The following is an 11,335-nucleotide window of genomic DNA, read 5'->3' on the forward strand; positions in this document are numbered from 1 at the left end:
ATACAAAGAACTCAATAAACTAGACACTAAAACTCTAATTAACCCAATTAAAAAATGGGGGTACCGAACTGAACAGAGAATTCACAACAGATGAACTTCGAATGGCCAGAAGACACTTAAGGTCATGCTCAACCTTCTTAGCGATCAGGGAAATGCAAATCAAAACCACTTTGAGATACCATCTTACACCTGTCAGAATAGCTAAAATCAAAAACACCAACGATAGCCTATGCTGGAGAGGATGTGGGGTGAGGGGAACACTCATCCATTGTTGGTGGGAATGCAAACTTGTGTAGCCACTGTGGAAATCACTGTGGCGGTTTCTCAGGAAACTGGGAGTCAACCTCCCTCAGGACCCAGCAATTCCACTCTTGGGAATATACCCTAGAGATTCCCTAGCATACTACAAAAGCATTTGTTCAACTATGTTCATAGCAGCACTATTTGTAATAGCCAGAACCTGGAAACAGCCTAGGTGTCCCTCAATAGAAGAATGGTTAAAAAAGGTGTCGAACATATACACATTAGAGTTTTACTTAGCGGTAAAAAACAATGACATCTTGAATTTTGCGTGCAAATGGATGGAAATAGAAAACGCTTTACTGAGTGAGGTAAGCCAGACCCAAAAAGAGGAACACGGTATGTATTCACTCATAAGTGGATTCTAACCATAATTTAAGGTCTTTGAGCCTATTATTCGTGATCCTAGAGAAGCTAAATAAGAAGATGAACCTGATGAAGATTATTTAGCTATCCGCCAGGAGGTAGGAAATAGACAAGAGTCCCAGGTAACCTCGGGTGCATGGGGGGGGCTGGGAGGGTTGTTGGAAGGGGAGAGGGTTAGAGAGAAGGGAGTAGGAGAGGAATGGGGAAAGCTCGGTGGACCGGGATGAGGGGGGGGAGGGAGGAAGGATGAATATGGGATCAGGGAAAAATATATTTCAACTAAGGGAGTCATTTTAGTGTTTACAGGAGACTTGATTATATATGGGATCCCAGGTCCAAGGAGAGATCCCCAGATTGTTCTCTGGACAGAGGAGAGGGTGCCTGAACCAGCCTTGGCCCATAACCATACTGATGAATACTTTGCTTATCACCATAGATCCTTCATCTGGCAATGGATGGCGATACAGACAGAGACCCACTTTGGAGCACCGGACTGACCCCCGCAAGGTCCAAATGAGGAGCAGAAGGACAAAGAAAATGAAAAAGGAAATAAGGACTGCGAGGGATGCTATCACCCACTGATACAAGGGGACTGATCTAATGAGAGATTACCAAGGACAGTTGGACTGGGACTGAACGAGGATGTGATCCAACCAGATTCTCTGAATGTGGCCGGATTCTCTGAATGTGGCTGGCCCGGAGTCTTTCTGAAAAGTCATTGACAATGACACTGGGACTTGTTTCCTCTGCATATACTGGATTTTGGGGATCCAGTCTGTTTGGATACTCACCTTCCTGGATCTGGAGGGAGGGGGGAGGAACTTGAACTTCCCACAGGGCAGGAAACCCTGACTGCCCTTAGAGACGAAGAGGGAGGAGGAGAGGGAGTGAGGGGAGTGGGAGGGTGTTGGGAAGAGGGGCGTAAATGGAAACTTTTATAATTTAATAAAATTACTTTCTAAAAAAAAACAAAGAAAGTTGTTGTGATCTACATCACTCTTCTCTTTACATATTTTAGCCATCCTATGAAATAAATTCTATCAACACCCCAATTTTAACACAATACAATTTAGAATCTAAAAGTAACATTCTGAAACATTTCTGAATTTACATCAAACTTTTATTCTACAGATTATGGGGTAAATCTGCTAGTTTGCATTATCAACTGTTAGCTGGAATAATACAACTAAGATATCCATTAATATGAACCATACCTACTTAAAACACTCACATAACTAGGCCACATTCACTGTCTGTAAAATCAGAACCTCTAAAATCAAATTTTAAACGTTGATAGAGACATATACATGCCAAAAACAAAAGCACACGTGCACATGAACACACATATATAAACCCACATGCATTGCTAACCTGTTTCCAACATTGAGACTACATCTTTAAAATCTGCACATTTGTTTAATTAACATTGTTGTAGCAGAAGATAATAAAACTACATTACTAAAAGCTCAGGATAATTACAAGGATGTTAATAGACATAATGCCTATTCATACCCATTAATGTATGCTGCAGAGGGCTCACAGTTTGAAAAGATTCTTGACTCAATATCACTTTTTTTCCCCATTGTGCTACAATTTTCTTAACATGTCACTGTTCCCATCATAATAATCCTCATATGCTTTGCTCAGGACACAGACACACTGGTTGATCTTAAGGTATGTCTACCCATTGATTCCTTTGTAAACTGCTTCATCAGCAATGAGAAGGAGGAGATCCTTCCTTGTTCTGAGTTATTGCTTGTTCTTCAGTCCCTCCATTCTCACCTCAATTTTCAAGCTGTTTACGACAGAGTTTGATAGAAAGTTCAGCTGAGGCGCTAGAAAACATGCCACTTAGTAACAGAGCCTTGCCAAGAATGGAAACTCTGCCGGTCAGAATCAAGAGACACCAAAGCACTCTAAATTGTGCCTCACTGCTGACACATGGCTTCAGCATTTTCTTTCTTTGAGTCACGATACCCTCATGGAATTTCCCGTTTCTAATCATTCTAATATTGGTGAGGATTGTGGCTTGTTGGGATATCCGGAAGATTTGCGGTACTTATAACCCAGGATATAGATGCCTGAGTGGCAGCATAAGCAGACACATCGCATAGAAAAATACATTTCCCATAGAGAAAGGAGACGTGTGTGTGTGTGTGCGTGTGTGTGTGTGTGTGTGTGCGTGTGCACGCACATGTGCACTTGAATGTGTGTGTGTGTGAGTGTAGGAAATGGGGTGTTAAAATCCCATTGACCAGGATGTACAAAGGATATCTCATTTGCACAAGCTTTTGGGGTCTCTTACATGCAATAGGCTTTCCTCACACGAGCTATTATATGTTGTTTATATAATGATCACTGGTCACCTTTAGATACTCGTGGCTCTGTGCCAATGATAGTGGCTTCAGTCTCTTCTACCACATCTCAAACTGGAGGTTTCCAGCCTTCCTCTTCACCAGTAACTTTTGTTCTCTTTGTCAAATTTTCAGTCTTTACTCCCTACCAAAAAAAGCCCAGGACCAGATGGTTTCAATACAGAATTCTACCAGAACTTCCAGGAAGAGCTAATACCTATACTCCTTAATGTATTTCACAATATAGAAACAGAAGAGTCATTGCCAAACTCTATGAAGCTACAGTTACCCTAATACCAATACCACACAAAGACACAACCAAGAAAGAAAATTAGAGGCCAATCTCACTCATGAACATCGATGGAAAAATTCTCAACAAAATCCTGGCAAACCGAAACCAAGAACACATTAGAAAAATCATCGATTATGATCAGGTGGGCTTTATTCCAGAGATGCAGGGCTGGTTCAACATATGCAAATCTATCAATGTAATCCATCATATAAATAAACTGAAAGAAAAAAACCATATGATCATTTCATTGGATGCTGAAAAAGCATTTGACAAAATTCAACACCCCTTTATGATAGAGGTGTTGGAGAGATTGGGATACAAGGATCATACCAAAATATAATAAAAGCAATATTCAGTCTTTATGTAAGGCCTTCTAGACTGTACTCTCTGCTCCACTTCCCTGCCTCAATCCTACACCAGCTCCCTAAAAACTATGATTATAATACCACATTTTTTATAGTTTATGCATAGGTTGATTTAATCACATCACAAGATCATACAGCAAAGCAAGAGTATTGGAATTCAATAGACAAAGGGAAAAAGAAAGAAAAAAGAAAATGCTACCTCTCTGTCAATCTTGTTAACAAGATACCATACTTGATTTTCCAGCTGACTTCCTTCTCAATGGATGTGCTACTGATGGGTATAATGTTCGCCACACCTCTGGGACCTAGCCTGAATACTCTTTGCTCCATCTTCAGATCTTTTAACTCCCTTGAATTAAATGTGCTCAAAATAAAAATGATCAGAAACCAGAGCATGAGCCATTCAACAGGTTCACCCTAACCGTATATCAATACTATGCAAGTAGCTCTAAACCAGAAATTACAAATGGAGACAAGAATCCACCGGTTCACAAACCAATATATTATTTTTTATTGAATTTTTCATTTAAAAATTTCTGTATAAAAGGTCAAGATTTGTTCATTGATGCCTGAAAAATGTCCAAAATGTATGAATGGTTGACATATTCTCTCATTTTTCTTGAAGGCAAGGTGGTGCCAAACAGAAATTAAGAAGTCATTTCTGTTCAGTCTAATTTGTACTTTTAGTTGGTGGCATCAAACTTTTTAAATTATGATTATATTCAATATTGTACTGTAGACAAAATTTTCAGTAATTCTTAGTGTGCTCATATTATATAAACCAATGACGATAATGAAGTACCTGTTGATTTTCTGCAGTGACAATGAGCCTTGCCCAAATAACTCAACAATATGTATACATTATGTGCAGTTTGAATCTTGGAAAGTGGGCACAGTTATATTTTCACCATGCTCACAATCCTTATCTCTAAACTAAGTAAGTCCTAGAACAATGCTCAAGTCAGTTCATGTTATTTGTCACTATGACTCATGAAAGTAGCTGTCTTATATGCGATATTTGCCAAAAGAAGTGAGAAATACCATTCAGTTATCTACATATCTTTTAAAAATCAATTTTTATTATGTCTACCTAGATAAGTACAGATAAATACTTAATCATTTGTCAGAAAAGATGACTTGATATTTGAATAAATTTATAAACTGTGCAATTTTTCTATCTTTTTCTTTTTCTTTCCTTCTTTTTTGTTTGTTTGCTAATTTGGCAGGGGCGAGAGATATGGTTTCTTTGTGTAGCTCTGGCTGTCCTAGAATTTTCTCTGTAGATCAGACTGGCTTCGAATTCAAGGATCCTCAAGCCCCTGCTTCAAAAGTGTTGTGATTAAAGGCCTGTACCACTACTGACCAGCACTGCTAGGATTTTTCCTCTTACAGACCTTACTGAACATAAAGTTTCAGAGGCAGAATTTCACTCTTGCTTCTTGATGGACTCAGTGACCAACAATCTTAGAGCTTAACATATACAAACAAGCCATATGTCATGCATGTGCAGTTTTGATATTGCAATTTTCACATAAGTTTTTCCTTCTTCTTCAGTCTTACTAGTCTGTACTCCTAAATTTGTGGTCTTTGGTTTCTAAGATTTGTCACAGACTTCTATGGGTCTATTAAACATGTCCCAAGAGTTATCTAATGCAAGTTCCCTCCTTTTGTTGTTCAGAATGAAGACATGCTCACAGTAGGCACCTTGACTTTAATCACTAAACTGACCATGAGCTTCGGTATCCTTCACTTCAACTTGTCATTTCTACAAATGCACATTTACCTAGAAGGACTTGAAAATCCTTCCAGATATGATTTCTACTTCATAATCAGAGCAGTGAAAAAATATTAATGAAGGCTTTCCAAACTAAAACCAAAGAAATCCTCTACAAGCAAATAAAGAGACATAAGATTGCTCTACAGGATTAATGGCCAGTGGCTCAGTTACAAAATCGATTAGCAAATTCAATACTGAAAAAAATCATGGTCTTTGACCTTCAGCATACTTGCATTTAAATTCTTGCTACATAGCACATATCCTGTGAGAGGTTAGAAAAGTTGATTAAATTTGTTGTACCTCCTGCTTTATCATCTGTGAAATGGATTAAAATTTTCTTCTTCAATTAATTTAATCTATTTATTTCAAAATATAAGCTCAATGGTTACTATGCGCTATATGAACTAAAAATCAAGCAGCAACTTTCTTGCTTTGATTTTCATAAATCTCTTGCGTTAAAAATACTTTCTTCCCTTGCCTGAGCTGAGCTTTAGCGGGGTTGTGTATAATGAGATTAAGACTCACATACAAACTATAGAACTTTCCTTCCCAACCTAGGATTTAAATATTGTTCCCATGGGCAATCATAGTATCTTTCTCTATTCCTTGGCAGTGTACTAACTTAGAAGGAATGTACATGAACAGAAATTCACTCCATTGCGGCAGTAATCAGGATGCTACACAGCTGTCTATTAGGCAAGCATTGCTGTGTAACAGAAGCCAAGACCAAGGAGTAGGTAGTAGGTACTGTGCCCTCATCTCCCTGTGCTGTAAAGCCTCTTCGTGGTTCAAAAGCATAGAGGACATTGTTAAAGTATACTATTATTGGTCCATATTTGCCCGATACTATCACCGAGAAATTCATCTTGCCTCCCATTCTTTAGTGAGATCTTTCTCACCCTCTGCAAAGCTGCATTGGATCATTTTCTGCATGTTTTACCGCTTAATTCTTGGTACTACCCTCTTCTTGCCGTATTTCCCATACCTCAAGATCTTTTCTTTAAATTATTTTCCTATGCTTCCCTGTGCAGGCAACATTATCCAAGATTCTAACAGCCATAAATAAAAATGTACTATTTTATTTTTGTAGCATTCACAAAAATATTAAATATAAATGAACTTTAAAATTCCAACTTGGAAATATCCATTTTGATCCCCAAGGACCCAATTATTTGTGTGCATTATGTTGTTTGCTTAATGTTATAGAGCCAATGTAAATATATATCACAATTCATATTTAAGCTGATTGGAATGTGTTATATTAAATTATATTATATATCCAATTCAAAGTCTTTTAAGAGTATAGATTTATAGTTGTGAGGTTACTTTTTTTTAGCTATTTAATGAAATAAATTCTGTTTACAAACAATAAGTGTTGGTTTAAAGAAAGCATCCCAAAAGACTGCCTTCCCTTTTGGATCAGGATATTGACTTTTAATAACTTTTCTATGATGCTTCTCTGAGGACATTTTAACCAAACCGGATTTCTGTGCAATTTATGTGTGAGTCTGGATTCAGTGTAGGTAGTGAAATAATTTGTCTTTGATAAATTACAGTTAACTCTCAATATTCCAAATATGAAAGCACATTGGCTGAAATATTAGAAAAATAATCTCAACTGTCAGTTAGTTCTCCTCAGGGCCTTGCGGGAAGCGATGTGGAGGTGAGGAGAGCATGTTCCCAGCTCCAATCTGTGCAGCATTACCTTTCTCCTGAGAACAGCTTCAGTCAGCCTCTATAAAGGGAAAATCCACAAATGGAATGCACATCAGGAACGTGGGAAGTGACTTCAAAGCCATTGACTTCACACTATCATTTTTGCAGATGAAAGGTAGACCTCAGAGAGATTAATGTGGAGCGCAAAGGTCACTCAGCTGGGACATTGTCTACTCCACATTATCACTACAGATACTACCAACTTTTTAAAATAGTTTGTTTCTCGTAACCTAGGGCAGACATTTCTTTTTTACTTAAAATGGAATTACATTATGCTAAATATACTTACAACTTGTTGAATTAACATTAATTTTTAATTATAGGACTGGAAATTATTTTAGTTTTATAAAAGTGAGGCTCTGTTTCACATGTAGTTTAACCTTGCTTATATTTCTTATTTCATAATAGAATACATTATTGAGGAATGTCGTTATGGTATATGTAATTTAACATGTATTTCTTTATATTATTTTTCATATTCAAATGACATGTGTTGTTTGTTTTATATTTATTTCATGCTACATAAATGTCACTAGACATAATTTTATTTGCATTCATAAAGCAGTTAAGACAACTCATGTCATTAACCATGTATTTGTTTCAGGAACTGTTAACAAAGATTCAGGGTGATTGTTGTTAAAGAAGTTTTACATGGAGACTAGAGATTTGAAGGAGAACAGAGGCATGGCATGAAAAATTGACAATGACAAACTGAGTTGATTTTTCTGTATATACAGAAGTTGTCAAAGAACTGAACATGGCCTGGTCACAAGTTGTCAAGCCTATGAGCCAATTGGGAAAAATGAAAAAGTCTGAAAAGTGGGTTCCTCCTTAGTGGACTAATTATTTTTTAATTACCTACCCTCTTCATCTGAGACAAAAAAATCACAAGTCTGAGGACAGCTCAGGCACACACACACACACACACACACACACACACACACACACACACATCTCAATAAATATAAGAAAGGAGATAGAAACATGTGACTGCAATGCTGGAGAATTTTGTTTTTCTTCTCCTTGGTATTTCTCTTCCTTGTCTTTAGATGTGTGGTTAGATACTTAGTAAAAATTATGTAGATACCCAGAGCCTTTGAGGTCATACTAAGTGCAGATATTAATGATGTCCAAAGCTGGTTTTAGAACAATTGATAATAAGCAACAGTATACCTCCTTGAAAGTGTAATATCTACAACCTAGAGCTGAATAAATCCTACTAATTAAAGTCCCTAATCACCAAAACAGGCTCAATTCTTTGAGTCTAGCATAACTAATGTTTTTACAGGCTGATCAAGCACTATTGCTTCAACAAGAGCTGCATTGTTGAGCCTAAGTAATCCCCTTTGCATTCAGTGCAAGGTACTGTGCCTCAGTCTGAATGTCAATCAATTAGTAATTTAAATATGATGTATTTTTAAACATTATAGTAAAATTCCAGAATAAAAATGCATGCAACAATATAACTAAGCAACATATTACAACTATAATATATTAATTTGGGCCTATCTCTTGAAAATGACCTTGAGAATATTTTGTAATTTGTACAAGACAAGCAAATATTCAGTGCAGTAAAAGAAAATTGAGCAATGTATTTCTGTAAGGTTTTGTGAAAGAATAAAATGTAGTTCCTGCCATAAAGGGACCTTCATTCTGGATTGAAAGACAGATTTACTCAGTTTAGATTTATTCAACTAGAGAAATGCATGAGAAAATGTTTTTGAAGAAGCTTGATAGTATAAAATTACTTCAGAAACTTCTAAACAAACCAAAAAAATTCAAAAGTGAAGCACTGTGTGTGAATAATAATATATCATATCAAATGTCTAGTTCTATGTGTCACATAAACTGTGTTAATAGACGTAGGAAGTACTGAGAAAATTATGTAGTAAGTGTTTATATCATGTTTTATATAGTATATAATGTAAAGCTACAATGGCTCTTGAACAGGAAACTCCGTCACAGTTCATACTCAGCTATAGTTTACTCCTCCATTCTTGCTCAAACTGTCCTGTTTTCAAATCATACTTTTGCTTATATATTTAACCATTTTAAACACCCAGTTATTAGTGTCCTTAATATTGTTATGCTAGCGTATTTAAAGAATTTGTATATGTTTTAACTGCTTCAAGTAAATAATATAAGTGATAGCATATAGCAACAAAGCTCCAATCTGCATCTATGTGAAAATAACATTTTAAAATATCTGCAAACATGAATAATGAGGAAGTTGGGGAAAGAGAAATACATCACTGAAAGAGAGTGCAGAGTTGCAAATGCCAAACCTTGTTTCAAAAGGTAGTTTGAACAGAGTGCAGAATTTCTAATTTTGCCACTTACTCCCAGATTCTGTACAGGTAAGCCAAACACAAAATCATCTCTTCCATGCTGCTACCACACTTTCGGCTCCCGAGTGAAGCTCATTTTGTTCATCTGTATCCTAAAACAAACAGCACCTGCGAGAAAGAATTGCATGAGCAGAAATGCAGAGCTGTCATTTGTCCAAACACTAAAATTAAGAGAGAGACATGACTTTGAGTTTCTCTCAACTTCTGTCTTTACCAGAACAGGGACATTTGGCCTGAGTTTTCCAGTACATTGTTGTCCATGCCTGCAACACAGAATTTGGGAAGATATGGCATAAGAATGACAGCAGGGACACAAAGAAAAGAACAAAAATAAAAACAAAGATTATAGAGAGCTAAATTATAGAAGAACAGTATAGTGATAGATAAGAGGTGAATGGATAAATGATAGATAGATGACAGACAGACAGATAGATAGATAGATAGATAGATAGATAATAGACAGATTTATAGATAACTAATAGATAGATGTTAGATAGACAGATATATAGATGATAGATTATTGCTAGATAGATGATAGACAGACAGATAGATTGATTGATTAATAATAGATGTTAGATAGACAGAGAGATAGATGATAGATTGATAAGTAGATAGATAGATAGATAGATAGATAGATAGATAGATAGATAGATAGATAGATAATGAGAGATATATGATGGAGAGCCAGATAATAGGTAGATACATTTGACTTTACCTTTAAATTAATAGTTGGTCCTTTCGCCCTCTTTAGGTAGGTAATTATGCCTACTTCTCAGCAGAACTTAAAAACAATCTTCATTTTAAAAAATATGTTACAAAACACTCCCAAATGACCTGTTATTGAATTATAATGAATATTTCCCATTTAATGTAAATATTCTAACCTGTAGACTCATTTACATATGCACATTTTAATGTTGACGTGTTCATTCATGCATATCCAGAGAATTAGATTGTAACTAATGTTTTCCAAATGACTTTGGGGAAATTACAAAGAAATTTGTATTATTAATTGTTCCAGAACCACATCCACACACTGTGTTGTGCCTATTTAGCAAGATTTAGCATGGAAATCTAAGCTACCTTGTTCATTTGTTATAATGTATTCACTTGGGGGTTTGCATCTCTAGCTTGAATATAATGAACATTTATTGAGGACATATTCTCAAGTGATAGTGTGCAAATGAGTAAGAGGTGTCATAACTTACAAATGTCTATTTGCCATTTATACTTAAATGAGAATTCTGACGCTTCAGTTCATTTTCCTGAGGTATTCGTTTTTTTAACATTATAACTCCGCTTTTCATTCAATGTTAGTGAAGATAGTGGTGGGATTAGAAATCACAATCTTAAAAGAGGTAAAATGCTGGTTAAAGAGTAGAAATCTGTAGGGAAACCTATCAAGGAGGTGAGTGAGAACCCTATCAGGAGGAACTAGGAAGCGTCAGCATGTCCAACAATCACTACTGAAGACAATGTAACTCCCAAGTTCAGAATATATTTATTTTGGTTTTCCTAAAAGGAAGAGCTGCACGTATAGCCAGGAGAGTGTATTTTAACTGACTGTGCCTGTTCCCTGGGAAGTAGGAGCTGCTATTCCGTCTGTTACTTTGCATGCCCTCCATGTTGACTTATTTATTATATCCACGCACCTACCTCCCTCCGATTTGTCTATGGATTATAGATATTTCTGAACGTTTAATATGAAAAACACTGAGATTTTCCTGGGGTTTTATAGGACAACAAAATTAGTAAACTGTTTCCTCTGCTCTGACAATAACTCACTTAGAGGTTAATGATAGATACAGGTTAGACCA

Source organism: Myodes glareolus, chromosome 1 (genome assembly GCF_982192425.1).
Source record: "Myodes glareolus chromosome 1, mMyoGla1.1, whole genome shotgun sequence".
NCBI classification, from domain to species: Eukaryota; Metazoa; Chordata; class Mammalia; order Rodentia; family Cricetidae; genus Myodes; species Myodes glareolus.